General features: G+C 41.3%; 1 protein-coding gene across 4 annotated transcripts in view; it reads left to right on the forward strand.

Annotated features, from left to right (window-relative positions):
• Positions 1-7,589: 7,589 nt before the first annotated feature.
• Positions 7,590-20,858, forward strand: part of PLPPR1 (phospholipid phosphatase related 1) — a 216,765-nt gene continuing 203,496 nt past the window's right edge. For 3 of the 4 annotated variants that reach the window (XM_033123629.1, XM_033123628.1, XM_033123627.1), the window contains exon 1: positions 7,591-7,942. The gene's annotated coding sequence lies outside the window, so the exon portion shown is untranslated. Of the gene's footprint in view, positions 7,943-20,858 lie in introns of all 4 variants that reach the window. The other variant, XM_033123630.1, reaches the window with a different exon arrangement.

Genomic DNA, 20,858 nt, shown 5'->3' on the forward strand with positions numbered 1-20,858 from the left:
AGGGGCTATCGGATGATGCAAGGATTAGGAAACATACTCTTAAAAACTTTTATTGAATGACTATATGTTATAATTCATGTCTACATCCAAATTATATAGTTAAAATAAATTTTTCATGTGATTGTACTGTACTTTTCCAGTAACACCATAAGATTGTTTTATCTAAGTACTCAGGGCGCTTCCTTTATGCCTTTCATGGAATTATTTCAGCCAGTACACTTGTAAACTAAAAATAACACAAATGCAGAGTCAGAATATTAAGAATAATTTCCTCAGAGTAGTATCTGGAATTTTTTTATCTTAAATTCACTGATTACATTTAATACATGTTGGTTAAACAAAAGAATGAATGACTATCTTACCTGGTATGTTACCCAGGAATACCCCAGGATGACATACCCAGATATATACCAGGAAGTGGAATTGCTGGATCATATAATAATTCTATTTCTAATTTTTTGAGGAACTGCCATACTGTTTTCTGCGGTGGCTGTACCATTTTACCTTCCTACCAGTAATATACAAAGGCTCCAATTTCTCAACATGCTTGCCAACAATTGTTATGTTCTTTTTTTCTTTCTTTCTGATAATAGTCATCGTAATGGGTATGAAGTGATAACTCGTATTTTTTATTTTCCATGAAAATTACACATTATTATCTATTCTTATAACCATTATCATTGTGGTTTTGATTTGCATTGCCTTAATGATGAGTGATTTTTAGTATCTTTCCTTGTACGTATTGGCACATGAAATATTGGCACATTAGATATTGTACATCTTCTTTGGAGAAATGTCTATTGCAGTCCTTTGTCCATTATTAAATTGGGTTTTTTTTGCTGCTGTTGATGAATTGTAGGACCTCTTTATATATTGAATATTAATTCCTTACCAGAGATATAATTTTTAAATATTCTCTCCTATTCATGGGTTGCCTTTTTATTCAGTTGATAGTGTCCTTACATGAAAAGAAAAATTTAATTTTAATGAAATACAATTTATCTATTTTTTTCCTTCTGTTTCTTGTGATTTTTGTGGCACATCCAAGAAATTATTGCCAAATCCAATGTCATGAAGCCTTCCCTCTGTGTTTTCTTTTAAGAGTTTTATAGTTTTAGATCTTAAGTTTATGTCTTTGATTGATTTTTGTGTTTATTTTGTATACAGTTTATATAAGGGTCCATTTTCATTGTTTTTTATGTGACTATCCAATTTCCCAACACCATTTGTTGAACAGACTTCCCTTCCCCATTGAGTGGTCGTAGCACCCTTGTTGAAAATCATTTGATCATATATGCAAGGGTTTTATTTCTGAACTCTATGTTTTATTCCACTGTTCTATACATCTGTCTTTATGCTGATACCACACTGTTTTGATTATTGTAGCTTTGTAGTAAGTTCTGAAAACAGGAAGTGTGAGGCTTCCAATTTCATTCTTTTCCAAGATTGTTTTGATGATTTGGTGTCCCTTGAGATTTCATATGAATTTTAGGATAGGTTTTCCTATTTCTGCAAAAAACATCGTTGAGATTTTGATAGTGTTATGGTCTGTATTGTGCCCCACCCAAAAATTCATATGTGGAAATCCTGACCTTTAGAATGTGACTGCATTTGGAAATCTGATCTTAACGAAGTAGTTAAGTTAAAATGTGATCATTAGGGTGGGTCTTGATTCGCTATGACTGTTGTCCTTAAAAGAAGAGGAAATTTAGATGTAGACATGCATAGAGAGAAGACAATGTGAAGACATAAGGAGGTGATGGTCATCGACAAGCTAAGGTAAAAGACCTCAGAAGAAACCAACTCTGCCAACACCTTCATCTTGGACTTCTAGCCTCCGGAACTGTGAGAAAATGAATTTCTGTTGTTTGAGCCACGCAGCCTGAGGTACTTTTTATGGCAGCCCAACAGACTAATACAGATAGGAATTGCACTGAATCTCTAGATTGCTTTGGGGAAGTAAAATTTTTAGATAGGCTGAATTTTATAACTTTGGATTAAATGTGTAAAAATGCTTAGCCAGCAGCTAAATTCGTGTGAGTGCAATTCAGTAGAGGTGTATACTAGGACCTACATAAGAATGTATTCTTCTTTATTGGGGTTGAGTTTATTTATCTTTAGAGAGGCAATTATCTTAAGGTGCTAGCCTTAATTAGAATATATTTACCTGCCCTACTTTAACAGACAGGAATATTGTGCTCACACTATGATTTTTTTCCATTTGCTTTAAAAATATTCCTCTCATTAAACTTCTACACTGTACAAGTTAGTTTTAGGCTAAAAATAGAATAGTTGCTGTTGCTGCCACTGTTCCATGTGGAAAATATAGCCAACTGCTTTGCAGAAAAGAAAAAAATAACTTTCTAAGTATATTCTTAAGATAGTGTGAAAGCCATGCTGACAAGAAGCCCCTAAACTGACAATGGACTAAGATTTCCTACACCACTTTCATGGTTTTTATTATTTTCCTATAGGAAGGACAGAAAGCAGGATTCTTCAGGTTCCTTCTACCTAACACATTGCTGGTGGCAGAGGTGAAGAACAGAAAGTGAAGGATTTGACTACTCAGGGTTGGCAAATTATAGCTTGTGGGCCAAATCCAGTCCACCACCTGTTTTTGTAGAGAAAAGAAAGAAGGAAGGAAGGAAGGAAGGAAGCAAAGAAAAATATTGGAACACAGCCATTCTCACTCTTTTATGCATTGTTTGTGGCTGCAGAGTTGAGTAGTTGTGACAGAACCGCATGGTCTGCAAAGCCTAAAATATATATCATCTATTTCTTTATAGAATAAGTTTGTTGATCCCTGGTCTAGACTATTAATAAGTGATGATTGAGTAATTTATTCAGGCCTCATTAGGAAGATGAGAAAAACGAAAACACTAATATTATTGGAAGTGAAATGTTCCATGTTAGCAGCATGGGACCGATGGAAGAAGAGAGATGGATGGGCTCTGGCAGACCAGCCTCTCCTAGATTGGGGTGGGGTCAGCAGGCAAGAATTGTCAGCAGTGGAATGTCTACAACATGTAAAGTCCAAGGGAAGCTGAGTCATGATTCTAACAATTCCTGGTGAAGTTTCCAAGAGGAGGTGGCAAGGATGACACTAGGGGTAGAACCAAACAGTCGGGTATTCAATAATGGGTGTCTAGGTCCCAGTTGTGGGGTTGTGGAGACAGGGTAGGAGTTGCAGCAACAAATATATGTGGCTCCTGGAGGTTAGGAAACAGATGGTAGTAACCCAGAATACAAATCATGGTATATGGGGGAACCCAGAAATCAGAGCAGATCAAGTAAAAACAAGCATAAATCCACAGTGGGTGAGATGAGTCCATAGTTTAAAAAAAAAAAAAAAAAAAAAAAGATTCTTTAAATCTGTATCAGTTAAGATTCCAGCAAGAAACAAAGGGCACCCTCAAATTAAGATCATCTGAGGAGAGTGCCATGGCTGGTCCGTGTGATTGATAGAACATGACAGGACCAATTTTTTACTGGTCCCTTTCACTCAAGACAGTAATAATAGAAATGCTGGGGGTGGGATCCTGGGGGTGGTCCTTTTCACTGTTTGGATTATCCCTTTTGAAGAGAAAAACCACTATTGACTCAACTGTTTCATCCTACTTAGGGGAAAAGTTAAATAAATTAGAACATTATTCTGGCTGGATTAAGTTGGCCAGCAAGAAGCTATCCTTTGAATAGTAATGCACTTTGATCCAAAATGCATTCTCTTTCTGAACCAGAAAAATTAGAATGTGCTTGATATATATGTTTCCAAGGGGATAAAAGCTATCTGCAGAAACGTGCTTTGCCTTTCTCATTCAACTTCCGTTTTTAGATAATCACACACACAAAAACCTTAAAAAATAATGTCTGTTGACTTTGTCATCTATGAGGAGTACCAAGGTCATCGTACTTGGGAGTCTTTTTCTAAGTCAACATGTTACCAGCAGAAATTTATTTTGGGCTATACATTTATTCATTCACTCTTTAAACATGTACTGAATGTTTACTACTTGTTTACTTTCATGAGGTACCTGGAGCATAAATAAAAAAGAAATGAACTTCCGCCCTCGAATGGCTCACATCTGACCTAGGTGGGGGCAAATCAGACACAAAAAGAAGACTTGATGAGTTAACAGTGACAATAAGAATACATGGAAAGGGTTATAGTTATAGGGATAGTAATAGTTTCTGATGTTCATGGAAACATATTGATTTTTATAATAATAAGTCACAAAGTCGGCCCTTACAGTCACGGCTTGACATTTTTACTGAACCACAAAATATTGATATATGTATATATATGAAATTTCTACAATTCAAATGCAAATGGTATGCTTCATAATTATTAGATTATATTCTAAGCAGAACTTATGTGTATACTGCCATCACCATAGCGTCGTTATGTTATTTCAGTAATACGTAACTTGATGGAATTCCTTTTGTACACTTTTCTAAGTACTAAGGCATTGCTGTAACATCCGTAACTTTGGAGACTTTTATATTCAAACACTATGTCTATTACTGGGTTTTATTAATTCTGGGTGTTGTTTTTCTTACCGATACTCTGTCTTGAACATCAAAAATTCTGGGTTATTTTGCTAACATAGTTGGTGAGGCCATTGGACATGTTTGTTTGTTGGTGGAGAGAGGTGCCAAGTTTAGGGGTTGTCCACTAGGTAGGGGGATGAATGCTACGTCCGAAACCTGAATCTTAGCAGCATTGAAAATATCTGCAGCCATTGAAAGTCTTACCATTAATTTCTCTCAAAATCATCTGCAGATGTGTGCATATTAGTTGGCTTTGGGCATTCTGTTACCTAGGAGGAGTAACACATTAGATAGCTAAAATTAGAAGGAAGGGGAAAAAAAGGTGAAAATACAAAGTTTGGTGAGTCAGTGTAGGTGGAATATTACCTCAGGAGACCCTGACTACCGGATGGGAGGGGTCCTTACTCTCTGTGAGATGTGAATGGCGAAACGTTCTTGAAGTATATTCCTGAGAAACCATGCTATCTCACACTTATGTCTGGATCTGAATGTGGAGGGTGAAGGTTGAGGTTCTTCACCATTCACACTGCCACACATTTTTTTTAGCATGCTTTTCATTTCAAGGATTTGAATACATCATCGATCAGGATGATATGTGAGGAGGCAATGGAGGAAGCCCGCAGGAAAATTGGAAGGCATTTGACTTTCGTCTGTTTCATTTAAGCTTAGGGAGGAAAAAAATTTCAGCCTTTAGAAAACAACATTAAAAAAAAAAACGTGATAATAATGATGAAAATGTTAATAACCAAAATAATAGCTACAAGTTATGGAGAGCTTGCTATGTGTTAGGCACTGTGTTTTATGTACGTCATCTCATTTAATGTCCCTCGTGCTTCCCCTAGTCTCCCCCAAACAGTAACAATCTTTTCCAGAACTGCTCCCATTGCAGCACCGTAAGGGACTCCACTTTATTTGCAGCTCAGATTTATAAAGTCTCCTTCACCCTTGACCTTGTTGGAGCTTGGATATGGTGAACAGGGTGTCCCTTTTTCCCTCACCCAAGGCCAGGCTAAGACAAAGGAGAGTGTGTTTCTTGGTCAGATAGCTCTGGACACTGCCCATTGTAGGAGGAAATGCCCCAGTACCATCTCTGCTGACAGAAATACAAAGTTGAGACATGTAGCTACCCCAGCCCCACCTCCCTGTTCCAGGACTCATCCACTTCTTGGATTCAGAGCCCTAACTCACCTCCTGTGCACCAGCAGGAAGAATGGCTTTCCTTCCTTAAGGCCCTGCCAATGCTAACACCCTGAAATCCCAGGAAACCCTATTCACTCTTCTGAGGGTAATGTGGTAACAAGGCAGATGTTTTGGATGCCTTCCAAGAAGCCTGGTGCCAAAACGAAGGCCTTTCTTAGGCATAGAAGTAGGAACCCCAAATATTGTGAGTGGTTCACTACAGAAACTTTGATGCTTTTCAGGAGAACCTGATCTCCCCTACCTGGTGGATAGAGACTCAGACTCACTGTTCTTTAAGCAAAGAGATGCTGCAATTCTACTCCTTTCAATGAGCTACCAAGAGAAGGAACCAGCCTCTAACACTCAGGGCACTTTCACTTTTTAAGAACTTTTCCTTTCTCTTAGTTTTTTTTTTTTCCTTCCTTCCTCCCTCCCTCCCTCTCTTCCTCCCCCTTGGTCTTTTCTCCTAAACTTTTGCTTTTGTTGGTGGTATTTAGATATACTATTTTCTCTACTCTGGGTGTGCTCTCGGATTTGATCTAATTGTCCTGCTGTTCTAGTGTCACTCAGCATTATTATTGGGAAGATGAATGGGATGGGGGTCAGAGTTCAGCAAGAAGGCATCTGCTCACTTGCGCTGCATGGAAGTGCTGGGAGGTGATCTTTAATGAAAGCTTGGAAGAGATTTGCATAGAGTAGGCTGTTTTCTATCCCTCCAAAACTGGGTGACCAAAAGGTAGTCCTTTTCTAAAGGGAAAAAAAAACCTGAATAAACAGGAAGTAGGCATACCTTTACAGGGAGTTCCCTGCTTGGGATATATTCTGTAGGAGAGAAAATGGGGGGAAAGAAGTGGTGATTGAACAGGGAGGAGGTTGAAAATGGAAGCTCTTCAACAGTCCTAACTACTTGCCTGTTTTGGTCATAGAACTATCTCACCAAAGAAGAGTTTCCACTCCACTCGCTAAGCCTCTCACCCAGCGTCTCCCCTGGCCTCAGGTTACCAAGCCATAGCAGGCTCAGGTTCTCTTACTGGACTCTCCTCACGTTGACAGTTCTTCCACTTTACCAAGTAGCCAGAATCCCCACTTATGAAGAATTGCTTTGGCATTCGAGTTAATGGGGACAATGGATCTATTGTTCTTATGGCCTTCTTGAATAGGGCAAATGTCCCCTCCATCTAACCCTGTCACCAAAGGAGGCTGAGTCTGGAGCCCTCTGAGACTCACCTTCCTTCCACTTCTGCTTTGTTCTCTGGAACAGGGTTTTTGTGTGACCCTCCCCTCGCACCTACCATCAAACCTGTTTTGGGACCCAAGCCGACAGTTGCCTTTTTCTGCCCTTCACAGAGTGGAAGTTGGGAGGGGAAGAAAGAAGCACAGATGAGGAAACTCATTTTCGTTCAGTCGAGACCTGCTGCCTGTGGTTCCTCCTGGACCTCTGGGGAGAAGCACCACAGTCCCCCGCCGTGCAGAGGCGGGAGAGCGGCGCACTGGAACCCCGGAGCTAGCACTAAAAATACACAGAGAGGAAAGCCTGGGATAAGCAGGACTCCAGGCTGAAGCAGTCCCCTAGGATGGGTCGGGATCCCGGCGCCGCTGGCTTCCCGCACAGCGGGCGCCAGGGAGTCCTCGGGAAGGGCGCACCTGTGCTGTCGGGTTTCCCGGCTGTCTTCCAGGAACCCCGCGGAGCCTTTGCTGCTCGGGTGGGCGCAGTCATGCTCGCCTTCGCCCTCAGCTCGCGCTCCTCCCTCTGCCCGAGCCGAGTGAGCGCTCAATGCTTCTCTCTGAGCATGCGCAGTCCGTTGCCCTCCCCGCCTCTCCCGCCGCCCCCCAACCCCCTCCCCTCCAGCCTTTTGCTCCTTCCTTTCATTAAACAAACAGGAGATCCTGAAACCGGGACCCTGTGCAAGCCGCAGCGCGAGGAGGAGGGGGAGGCAGAGCGCGGGATGGGCGCCGAGGGGGATCTGTGATCTCGCTCACCCCCGCCCCACGCACGCGCGCACACTCACACACATACTCGCGCGCACACTCACACACACACGCACAAACACACACTCGTCCACGCCCGCGCCGCGCGCTGGCGGGCTTGCTCTCCCACGCAGGCGGAATGCAGCAGAGTCCAGGGAGCGTGTCTCCGGCTGCTGCCTGAATGCACCTCGCTCTCAGGAGCGGGACGGCCCAGTAGGGCGCACGGGAGGACGCTCCCCCACCAGAGGTGAGTGGGGCGCCTGCAGCCGCGGGCCACTCCAGGACGCCCGGGCGGAAGGGGCAGATTCCCAGCGGGACGCGGCGGCGCAGGTGGCCCAAACCCGGCTTGTTGGTTTCAAGGTGCAGAGGAAGGCGGCGCGAGGGCTGTGCAGGGAAAGAGGGAGATCCCAGGGAGGGCAGCCTCCTGCGAGGTGTCAGACTGACCCAGCAGAAAGCGACACCGTCCCTGCTTGTAAACTTTCCTCCCCTGTCATTTGGGAAACGTGGAAACAAAGGGGGCGTGGAGGCTCCCTCCGTCCGGTTCCACCCTCCTGGCTGCATTCCGGGCTGCGACCGGAGCCGGAGCCCGGCGTGCGGGCGGGGGCGCCCTGCAGGTAGCTGGTGCCAAGTACTCCCGCCCTGGCGGGGGTTGGGATTTCTCACCCCTAGCTGTAAGCGTGGCCTTTGATTTTCCCTTAGGTTGGGCACCTGTCATCCTTTCCAACCCCAACCCCGTACCCAAAGCGCATCGTAGTGGGGCGGGGGGGAGGGGGAGGTCACCTGGAGAATTGGAGGGGCAGCCTTTGGCTTTCTCATTCAGCGCCAGTGCCAGAGGCGCCGGGGTGAGGCTCAGGTCAGTGAGGGGATGAATGATGAGTTACTGAAAGGCTTGCCATAATCACCTCCTAGAAACGCCGGGCGCCGGGATCTCTCCTCCCCCGGGAAGGTGCTGTCTTCACGTACACCAAGGCGGAAGCACGGGGAGCTGGGCTGGGGCCGCTGTGGCTGCAGCCAGGGGAAGCTGAGGCTTTATTTTTGCCCTGGGGTTTTATGACACACATGTGGAATATGTGAAGGATTCTGGGTTATTTTTCTTTGTGGGGATATCGTTTCCCCTTTTAACCTCTTTCGAGGGAAAGATTCTCTGCAGCCTGATATCTAGCTGATGGACTGGCACCGTTCTGAATATCTTTTTGGTCCCAGGGAAGAGGTCTCAAGAAAAGGGTTCCCTAAAATGTTAGCACCATTGGGGCGGGGTCTCAGAGTGCACCTGGGAATAACCTCAAATCCAATGGCCCTTTGAAACAGCAGAGACTAGCGTGTGAGGAGTCCAGGACTGGGACAAAGGCGAAGAGGAGAGGAACAGATGATAGCCATTTAGGAAAGGCGTGACTAGAGGCCAATTAAGGCAAGAAGAGGTCCAGTGTGAGGCAAGGTACCCTGCAGCCTTCATGGAATTCATGTAGTTTTTCTACTACTTCTGCTGTGGTTGGTTACTTTTATTCATCCAGGACTCTATCTTGGAGATTTCTGGAATGTCACACGTGGAGTATAAAACACTTGATTATTCCTGAGTTAACCTTCAGCATAATCCCAAATTTGTTCTTTAAGCCTAGAAAGTGTCACACGTGAAAGTTTCTCCATCTTGATGTTTATACCTGGAAGGTGGGATGGGCAGACAGGTATATTTTTGGCTCTTCTATACCTCAGGAGCCTTGGATTTGTAAGAGAGGTGTGTGGGGAACCTGGAAGCCAAGCTGATGCTGACAGAAGACACTAGAAACTCAGTCCAGTACTTGTAACTATGGGTTGCCAGAGAGTAGTCTCTTAACTTTGAGATGACAGGTGGAGGCCATCTCTCCGCTGCTCTGGGGACCTTTATTAATTTTTGTTTTTAATATTTTATAACTTATTTGAAGTGGGAGAAAGGATGATATACATGGGGATAATTGAAAAAATTCACATATGAAAGAGACCTTGACTTATAAGTCGACATAGCCAAAAGTGAAGAAGTTTTTGAGAAAAGAAAAAAAAGGAAGCAGGGGTTGGGGTGATTGGGAAAGTGATGCATATTATTCAAACAGCTTCGCTTTTATGGTTTTTAAAAAGCATTCAGTAAGATAGAAATCTGAAAATTTTTTCTTCTTTTAAATAACTAGTGAAGTAAAGATCTTTCCAGAAGTATTTTCAAGTTGAAATTGGCATAGAAGGGGTTTAAATATAATTATCATGGTGAACATTCTCATCATTTCTTTTTTTTGCAAACTTGGCAAGAAAAGATTAAGATTATTTTTTGCTTTTACTAGAGCCCTATTTTCTCTTTATGATCTTTTTCCTCTACTTACATCTGCAAGTTCAATTCATTTGATTATATTCAAATTGTATTTATAAGTATTTATTGACCACCTATCCCATATATAACATTGGCGTTCATATAAAAATGTATAATATAGTTCTGGCCCTCAAAGTGTTTATGATCTAGTTGTGAATACAAGATTAAGACATGAAATAATTAGAGAGTAGGATAACTCTGTACTTTACTTCAGGCTTTTAACATATACTCGTATGCTATACACTCACTCCATCTCTGCTCCTGGATTTTCTCAACATTTAAAAAACACACCTCAGCACTTATTATGTGCTGGAGGCTGGAGAGAAAAAAAAACAAAACAAAAGAAAGTAAAAAAAAAAAAAATACTCCCAGATTCCTAGGAGGGGGAAACATAATATAGGATTTAGGTAACTATGATGCGATCTGATTGTGTCACAATTGTCGGGCAAATCAAGTGCAATAGTACAGATGTGATTTTTTTCTTCCTCTGGGGAGTTTGAGCAGGTGATCTTTAAGGTATTTTAAAAAAATGAGTAGTCTCTTACCAGGTAGGGAAGGATAGAAAGGACAATCCAGGCAAAGGAAATTTGTGAAAGTGTCTGATGAGTTAGGGTAACGATAAGCCATCCCATGTGGCTAGTGCACATGGTGCTGGAGTGTGAATACAGTGATGCACAACAACGGGTTACACTAACTAACAATTAATGTCTTAGTGTAAGTGTTTGGGTACAGATATGCCCAGGATACTATGGAAGCACAAAGAGAGGGCAGCCACCTGAAGGAGGGTAAAAAGATCAAGAAGGTTTCTTAGGGAGGTTGATGTGAGCTGAGTCTTGAAGGACAGGGAGAAGAGAAGGGCTTTCCAGACAGAAACAAACAAACAAACAAAAAAATCAAAACTATGATTGCTGGAAGCAGTTCTGTGTGGCTGCAGCAAGAGATGTGGATTTGAGCCCCATGGTGTAGCAAACCATCAGGCCAGGGGGATAAGCAGAGATTAAGCGTGAATGGAAATATCCCAAGCAAAAGAGCTTCAGTTTTATCAGAAAGGCTCAGAGAGTTTAAAGGTTGGGAAAGTTTGAGACATGTTCACATGTGCATTAGAGAAAAAAGGCTGTGACCACGGTGTGGAGGATGGATTGGACGTGGTAAGACGGTAGGCAAGGGGCTTATTGTGGAAATATAGGTGTGAAATGATGAGGATGGTGGCAGTAGGGCTGGAGAGGAGGAGCTATATCTGGGAGACAAGTGAGAGAAGAAAATGCTTCTAATCTAAGAAGGGCCGCCTTCTGTGTGCTCCTATGCTACCTCCTACTTCCCTCGCATGCACTTGTGTAGCTCACGTTCCTGTATTTTGAGGGGATGGTATTCACAGCTGCAGCTTCAGCATTCATCATAGGCATAGTACAGTGTAGGGACTCAATACATATTTGTTGAATGAATGATTAAATCAGTGCATGAGACTTTCAGCCATGAAGTGATGATTCCCGCCTAAGAATAGTAGAAGCTAAATCACAACTTCCATTTTTCCAAGGTGATCGATCTTTGGGAGGTCAGTGATAAAATGATCCAGGGAGACTGCAAAGAAGTGTCCTGTGAAGCGCCAAGAAGAAAGCAGCATTGTGACATCACATTTTTTATATTGAAAGGATTATATCATTGGCCCATCTAGGAAGCAGAAGCACTTAGCACAATTCCTGATTCATGGTAGGCTGGCAGTCAGTGTGAAACCCCTTTCCTTTCCCCCTCGTCATAATTTTCTGTTTCTGTACTTTGCTCAAACTTTTAAGATAATTTTGGGCCAGGGAGTTTATAAGACCCAGGGTCTCATTTAAAGGGCTCATAACATCTTGGCTTCTGGGATGAAGTCTGATCATCTGTGTTCCGGTCATCATCCATGCAGCCCTAGGAAGTGGGCGCCTTACTGAACTAAAGTATATTGAGTTTCAATCTTGAAATCCCAATAAGAAATGTCAAAAATGTCAAAATGAGAATTTGTTTTCAGGTTGCCTACAGGGATGAAAGAGGAGTATCAAAGATACCACTTTGAGTTTGACCTCTTGTAGCCAGTTGTATGATAGCAGAGGAATGGGGGAGGGAGGTTAGCTCAGAAAAGTGAAAGGCTCAGTGCTGTTTTCTCGCAGTTAATTTTAGGGTGATGCTGGAACATCCTGGAAAACACAGTACAGATCCCAGTGTGTAGTGATTTCATAGTAAATGCCAACTATTGTTTTTATTAAGGGAGAGCAGGAGACCATAGAGTCAAAGACTAATTCTCAGCATTTAGCAAAATGTAAGGATTTAGAGGGAGCAACAAGTACCACGGAATACTCAAACGAGATGGGAAAGAAATGGCATGAAAGCAAAAGTCTAAGAGAATCCTAAGAGGTCAGACTTCACAGAAACAATCTGTACTGTGTGTCAGGCCTTGTGTGAGTACCTACGTGTGGAATCATGGATAATCCCACCGGCCTGTTCCCTTCTCCAGCTGAGGCACCTGAGACACAGATTCCACTAGCTTGTCCAAAGTTACCACGCCACTAAATGGCAGGATCAGGTCTCAAAGCCCATTTTAATAATCCTACAAACTGTCTCCTCTCATGAGAGGTATAAATTACCAGGATGTTTTTAAGTGCAGAGATGTTGAAAAGCTTGTAAGTAGGGAACTGCAAAAGGACAATAAAAAGGAGTTCACTGGTGACCATTAAGAAAGCAATTTTAGTACAACAGTGTGCTCAGGAGCCATAAATCAGGGAGTTCAGTGGGGAATGGGAGGTGAGGAAATCCAGGCGAGACGTACCTATCAGTCATTTATGAAGTCTGGTGGGGGAAAGAGTTATGGGGCCATAGGGAGAAGGTGCAGTGAGCCTCAAATGCAGTGTTTATCAAGAGGGAACAGATGGAAAGAGCTGGTGCCTAAAGAGAACAAAAGGTGTGGGAAATGAGAGCATGAGAGAAGAGACAGGGGAAGAAGGATGCCTCTTTTCAAGAGCATGGGAAGACGGATTCAAGGCAGATGTGGGGCGTGCTCTTGTCCCCCATAACTAAGTGACTGAGCTGCTTACTGAAGCCCGGAGAATTCAGATCCTTGAGTGTCCTGGAAACCTCAGGAGCTTCAGAGTGCTTATTCTAAGGGTGTCACTTGGGCATCTTTTTATGTAGCATAGTGGCCGAGAAATAGACTCTGGAGTTAGGCAGGCTGTATTTGAATTTTGCTGTGTCAGTAATCAACTGTGTGACTTTGGGCATACAGTTGATTTCTCTGTGCTTCACATTACTCCTGCTCTTAAGATGGAGATAACCATCTTAACCCATCACCTAGAATTGTGAGGATTAGAAGAGTTCATATTTGTAAAGCTTGGCATAGAGTAAATACTCAATAAATAGTAGGTGTTATATGTGACAAACATGAGTTTAAAAATATGGAGCTTTGACTTCATGCTCGGGATTCTAGAGATTGTATGCTTTGACATTGGTGTAAAAAATATTTTGGTTGGTTATAAATAACTGGTTCTAATCCTATCTTCCTAAGTACATGCATTAAATCATCAGACCAGCACAGACCAGCTCCACCATCATAAGCCGAGGTGGAGAAGATACGCGCTGCATGTGTCTGTCCCAAACATTTGCCTAGTGACCCCCTTCTCACACCTGTCTGGAGAAGACGAAAGTTCGCTTGTCTTTAGGCTGGTCTCCCCATTCTTTAGGCTCAGGGCCATCACGCACAGCTACCTAGCTAGGTAGTCAGTTGTTTTCAGGGAAGTGACTACATGTATTAATTATAGCACCTCTTTGTTACTAAGGGATATAAACTTTAAATATCTCAGATGTGAAGTGTGCAACATTCTTTGGGAATTAAAAGCCTCCTTTCTTCATGGAAAAGTTGATTGTGTGTTCGAAAATAGAATCTCAGTGGAGAGGGAAGTTCCGTCATCTAGCGAGTTGGCAACAGGGCAGTAGCTGGAACCCAGGTCTGATGATAACCCAGTGCTCTTTACATTACACGTTGCCAAATACTTATATTATTGCTCTGTAATTAAAGATTGATTTTCTGCTGTTGTTTCATGAAGCCAATTTATGTTTTGGCTATACTAAATTTATTATAGTTCCCCTATCTGAGATTTTTCTTTTTTACTTTCTGGTCTTTGGCCATGCTATTCTCTCTTTCTGGAATTCCATCCTTGCCTTACTCCTTTAGTCCTTTGGGTCAAAGTCACTTCCTAGGGAAAATTGTCCTGACCTTTTTGCCCTAGGGTTGGCTTCTTTTTCTGTGTGTTTCTGTAGTCCTCAACTTCGTATTTTCAGCGCCTGACATAGTGCGTGTCACATAGTCTTCGCTCAGCCAACATTTTGGATTGAATGACTGAGTGAATGAATCTTTTTCATTTAAGTCATCATTGTTGATGCCTGTATAATGTAGTTTCATGTTATAGAAAATTGTAGAATGTTCAAGTTCAAAGTTTTACTGGAAGTTTTATAAGACTTCCAAGTGAAACAAGATGAGTACACTGAGAACTAGATAGGCTCAGTGACTCACCTGAGGTCATGTAACCCCAGTTCCTGATTTCAGATGCAGAGTCAACCCAGGGCCTGGACCGGGTGAGCTGCGGGAGGCAGTGTCACGCAACTGCAGGGTTGGTTCCTATCTTTATTTAAAATTATAATATTTTGTTCATCATGGATTTTTTGCATGAATTTTAATTTTTTTTAAATATTGCTTATCTTAATTACTGAGTTTTTGGCACCCCTTTAAATTTTGTGCCCTATGCAAGTGCCTCACTCTCCTCATTGCTCTGCTCTTTCCACAAAGTAGGAAGGAGAAAACTTCCTAGCCTTCCAACACTGGTGGAAGAATGCAGTTCCACTGTGGATGGCATGTGCTCTAATTGAATATATCAAAGGAAACATTTCATGACCTAGCTGATCTGCCAACTAGTAATCATTATATTCACAGTATAAAAGCAAGGCCAAAAGGAAAAAAATAAAAGTTGAATAAAAGCTCAATCTACCTATTACCTATCTATATATTTGTCTATCTCACAGCTAAAGGACAATGGAGAGATTGTCTTCATTTATAAGTTTATGTATGTTGTTTATATATGTCTGTATTTTTGAGTTTTTTTTTAATATCCAAGATGAAAAAAGGAGGAAATTATTCTACGCATCAACTTGGCTGGTCATGGTTTATAGCACTACTGACCTATTTTGAAGACTTAAGTCAGAAGATGAAAAAAACAAAATAAAACAAACTTGGTCATTTTCTGCCCAAAAAATAGGAAAAGGAGGAAAAGAACCATTAATGGAAATGAGAAAAGGAGATAAAGGAAGGAAATTTTGAGTGTATTAAGTATCATCCAGGGTACAACTGTCAAGTATAGAAGGGACTTTACATATATCATTTCATTAATTTCTGCAGCATGCAGGAAGAGGTATTAATATCTCCACTTGACAGCTAAGCAAACCAAGTCTCAGAAAGGTGAGTTAGCTTACCCAAGCTCTCAATGCTAAAGCTGGATTCAGACCCAGGTCTGAGTTGAAAGCCCGTGCTCCTACCACTTCATTCTTCAGATTCTCAGGCTTGGGGTGAAAGATCACCCCATTACCTTCCACCATCATCAAAATCTTAGGTACAGGGCTTCAGCGGCTTGTTTGGGTTCGCAGGATGGGGAGTTAGCAGTCAGCTCCCCTCCCTGCCATTATTTTATTCTCCTGTGCTGCATTTATCTTCTCCCATTTGTCCGTAACAACAGAAGCAGAGATGCATACACATAGGAAATGAATACCCCTCTTTGTGTGAATGTCATAATTTTTACACGACATGAATGCACATATTTTACATTGCCTCCATTATGTAAGAAAGGGACTGTTCTTTGGGCATTATGGCATCAAGTGTTTTAGAACTACTCCCAGACACAGATTGAAGAAAGGGTGATAATAATTACTGGAGCAAATCCGTCACAATGAGGAGTAATGTATTTGCACGGCTGATGGTCAAGGATTTCTGGGGTGCTCTTTTTATTGATGTTTCTGATGAATAGCATGGAGCAGTGACCCCTCCCCCACCCAACATTTTAAATTCAATAAAATCTATAATCAAGTGGAATCAGATATGATTAACAAGAAATAAAAATCTAGTTGTGAGTAATGCTGTTCAATTCAGAGCTCTTACCATCTGAGCACGCTTTATCATTATTCCCATCTTCCAGCCTTTGCCAGCGATCACTTCCAGGCAATCCCACACACTCAAATGCTCTAATAATCAGCCTTCTCTCCTCAGGGTCATAGGAACTGGGGGAAAAAAAAATGTAAGACCTTTTCATTCACACTTGTATTAACTGGAAAAAGCATTATCTCCCTGTGTGTGTTTTTTTCGCAGTGTAAAAGCTAGGCAGTATCTCTAGGTTTAAGAAAATCTTTTGGGTTTAGTTTTCTACTTGGGCTGACATGTAACATGTGCCACAAACGATTTCTGGCCAGGATAGTTTGGCACAATTAGAGTATTTTAGCAATCACAGAACTAATGAAACCAATGATATATGTACTACAAGATGTAGATATAATGAAGTGTGTAGTGTAGAAAGTAAAAACCAGTCATATTTCTCCTGCAACTTCTTTTCCAGAAAACTGCCATCAATTGTTTGGTGTACATTTCTCCAATGTTTTTGGTCCATTCCTCCAACCATATTTAAAGGTGGGAATATACATATTATCTTCCCATTTACTTTTAGTTATAATTTAAAATGAAAGCAATTTCTTTAGATTAATAAGCATTTGGTAAATATTACTGTTGTATGAGAAGGGTGAATGCTACTTTCCATCCTAAAATAGAACTCAGCTGACATATCCTAGGGTTCTTTGGCCATCTGTCCTCCTTGTGTATTTTGTAGATACCATCAATGAGCAAATATTTCCTGAGCTCCTGCTAGAAGCCACCTATTATACCATGTGCTTTTCAGGAGGTGACTTTCTAGCAAGAGATAAAGTAACAAGGGGATTTAATTTGAACTTAATGAATGGCAATAGTTGTAATTCTCCTTGATTCACAGAATTGCTGGAAGGGATAATCTATTCCAATTGTCTTATTTTTCCAGATAAGAATTGAGGTCCATTGAGGTTAAGCGACATGTTCAGGTTACCACAGCTGGTGATTGGAAAGGCTGAGATGACAGGCTGGTTTTCAGCCTGTTATTAAGTCAGTGCTGATTCCATTATATATACCTGACTGCAAAACAGCCCTCCCATATGGAAGAGGGAGCTAGGGAACTTACTTCCTAACGAATGCTAGTTTGAGCAATGAATCCCTAGCAAATTGAAACTCATGCTTTATGTAAATGTTGTCACCCACGCGCTGCTCCACAGGCTGCCTCCCTATCCTCATACCCTCCTTGCCCATCTAACGTCTGTCCAACCTTCATCTTCTCCTCCCTGGCTTGATAATCTCCCATTTTAGTAACACTTTGAATTTAGGCATCAGTCTGACCATAATGTTGAGATGAGATGGTACCCACATTACCTAGGGAAGGTGTTCTATGAACATATTAGCAGAGATTTATTTTGTAGTTTCGCTTCTTGCCAGCTTGAACCTGAAGGAATGAGTTCCAAAATAAATGCATTTTACCTGCCAACTTGAATCAAGGCATGAACTCTTCCTTATATTAACTGATGACTTTTCTCCGTGATGGGAGCATAAGTAAAACTCGCATTCTTAAATACTCTAATTATCTTTCCCTGGTGTGGAGGCAGGTTTATGTGATGTCTTAACAGCTTGGACTGCGGAGTCAGATGGAGCTGGGTTTCAGTCCCAATTCACTGACATTGTGACGTCAGGCCAATCCCTGTGTCTTACTAAATCACAGATCTCTCACCTGTGAGATGGAGATAATAAAAGTACTCTTCCCATCAACAGAGATTTTGTAAGGAATAAATAAATTCCTTGCCTTAACACAGAGTTGAAAACATAATAAGAACTAAGGAAATTGTAGCAACTATTATTCATTATTTATGATCTATACGTGACATATAGCTAATATAACCCTCAGAACCACTTAGATGTCAAGCTTTAAAATACTGGGTTGTCACAATTTCTTCCATAACACTTTAACCTCCTTTTTGTTTTGTTTTTTTTTTTAAATTAAGATTTAAACCAAGAAGCTGAAAATACGACTCATTATCCTGGTAACCCCACAAGTTTGTCAGGTCTTTGTCAGAATATCACCTTCAATCACTGCTGACCCATGAACCATGGAATTCAGGAGCATAGCAAGAGGTGGGGAAATGGAGGGATTTGATCAATACAGCAAAGCTTTGATTTAAAGAATAAACCTCAGGCCTCTTTCTCTGCATTATTGTACTTTTATGGAATGCTTGCGTTTGGTAAAAATGTATGCCTTTCTCAAACATAAAGACAAATCACTACTGGTTAAATATGTGCTTTAAGTCTCATTTTTCTTGGCTGTACTGGCAGTTTACCTAGGGGGGGGGTGTGTGTGTGTGTGTGTACACATACATACACTTGCATATTTCCTCTTATTCCTCAGAAAGCATGTAGGGACCAGCCCAAGGATACGTTCTGTCAAGGAATTTTTCTGGCCTACCACATCCTTTAGTAGCAAATAGAAATATCTACCCACAAGAGTTTTCCTCATTTTTCTCTCCCAGATACTAGACCTCCCCCCTGCATGCACACACACACACACACACACACACACACACTCACACACACACATATCCTAAAAATAATGGTAAGTAACTTTTAAGGTAAATTCGGCTTTCAAGTAAACCTACTTCTGAACACCTAGAACTACAGGAAGAAACTTGAGAACTTTTCTTTTTCTTCAAAAGTAATTCTATTATTTATTGATATGGGTTTAAAAATGGCTGTAACTTAATGATTATACTTTTAACCAAAAGGAAGTTTTATCAAATTATAATTCCCTGGGTACTGTTTCTATAAATGAAAGTGATTTAAATATTGTTAAAATGTGAATGAAAAAGAATAACCATTCCATTATTATAGGAGATGAAACACAAACTTCACCTTAACAATAGTCCCATATGGACTTTACTCAGGGTCGTTTCTTCTCCGACATTTTTCCAGTCTTCTGTCCTTTTCCTCTAGAGCTCCCTTTCCCCTGCACTTGCTTTGTCTATACTCTTGCCAATTTTAGACAGCCCTGGCTCCTAATCTTTAATGCATGACTCCCAACCCTCCCCCAGACCACTTCGCAGCCCACACCTACCCGCAGCCCCTGAAAGAGAATATAAAGATCATTTGGAAATGGTGGAATATAGTGGAAAATATGAGATTTCAAACAAAAGATCTAAGTAGGAACTTTGATTATATCACTTACTGTGTGACTTGAGAGTTTTCTCAACCTCTCTAGATTTAAATGCTTCATTTGTATAATGAGGACCAGGGTAACTCATAAAGAATTGTTCTAAGATAATGTATAAGAGGATAAACTCCAAAATTCTGCAAAAGTGCCCATTTATTAATACATGATTACTAATTCAGGGCCATCGTTTTATAGAAAATGAAGGGAGATAAAATACCTCTTCCAGAAACGTAAGGCTCAAGTTTTTACTGTTCATTTAATAATTGCAAACCAAAGCATGTAGTATGAATTAGATGGAAATGCATGTGCTGGCTGGAGATATAAATCACCCTCAGATCAGATGTGTTTCTCTTTGATATGACTCGGATGTGTTCTGTGATAAACAGAGCACATGCTTGGCATTCATACAGGGAATCACTTTACCTATTTTGCCCCAAATTACCTACCTAAAGCTATTAAGTTTAACGGTTAATATGTCCCTGTTTTAATGTAAAGTGTGTCTGAGATTACCCAAAGGAAATAAGAAGGTTCTCAGCCTTGATTTTAAAACTGTAGGTGGGTAGAGGGGGGTCCTGCTTGCAGAAGCGGAAAATGAAGAGGTCAAAGGGAGGAGGTGTTTGAGCTGATCCAGAAAACATCAGCTATGTATTTCACATGAATAGAAGGAGTAAGACCTGCCAGATAGGACCGTATGGTTTGAAAGCATCAAACTCAATAACAAAGTAAGGGTTCCATGCCCTTTACCCCTGTAAAGCTGGAGAAACCAAAATCATTTTTGATGAAAACCACAGGGAAAATTCAGCTGGCTGAATAAGCAAGACCTGGACAGGCCAACTGAGGTCTTCATGACAGGCAGCGGTTGAAACTGGACACGTTCCTTTTCTTTTATTATTAGACATAGTTGAGTCTGCAGTAAATACTTGTTGAATTGGTGAATACATGGAAGAGTATGTGAATGAGTCAGGGAACTAAGAGTCACAGATGAATTTCCCTGAGCTTCTAAGAGTTGGAGACTAGACGCCTAATGGGGCGACTTAGTTGGGCAATGGACAGGAGAGGGTGAGCCAAAAATGTGCTGGATTAGAGATTCCAAATGATTACTCTTAGAAACATATTGTAGCAAGACAGGGTCAGATAAGAGGCTTGCCCCAATGCGGTGTAGGTGGTAAGCGATTAAACCACCGGATGCTTGAAGAGTTTGAGATATCCTTGTACTGCTCCAGAGATATAATATAGAATAATGAGGTGAATGGGGGCTCTGGAGTCCAATAGATAATATTCAGTTCTGCTTTACTAGCTTTGACATAGGCAAGATATTTAACCTCCCTGATGTTCAATTTCCTCATCTAAAAGTGGGCTAATAATACCTACTGCATATGATTGTTGTAAGGAGTGTGTGAGCTGTCTGTAAATCTCTTGGCATGTTGTTCATTCTCAATAAATGCCAGTTGCTTTCTGTTTTCCTTACTCTTGAACAAAATACTCGCAACACCTTT

This window comes from Rhinolophus ferrumequinum, chromosome 12, assembly GCF_004115265.2.
Source record: "Rhinolophus ferrumequinum isolate MPI-CBG mRhiFer1 chromosome 12, mRhiFer1_v1.p, whole genome shotgun sequence".
NCBI classification, from domain to species: domain Eukaryota; kingdom Metazoa; phylum Chordata; class Mammalia; order Chiroptera; family Rhinolophidae; genus Rhinolophus; species Rhinolophus ferrumequinum.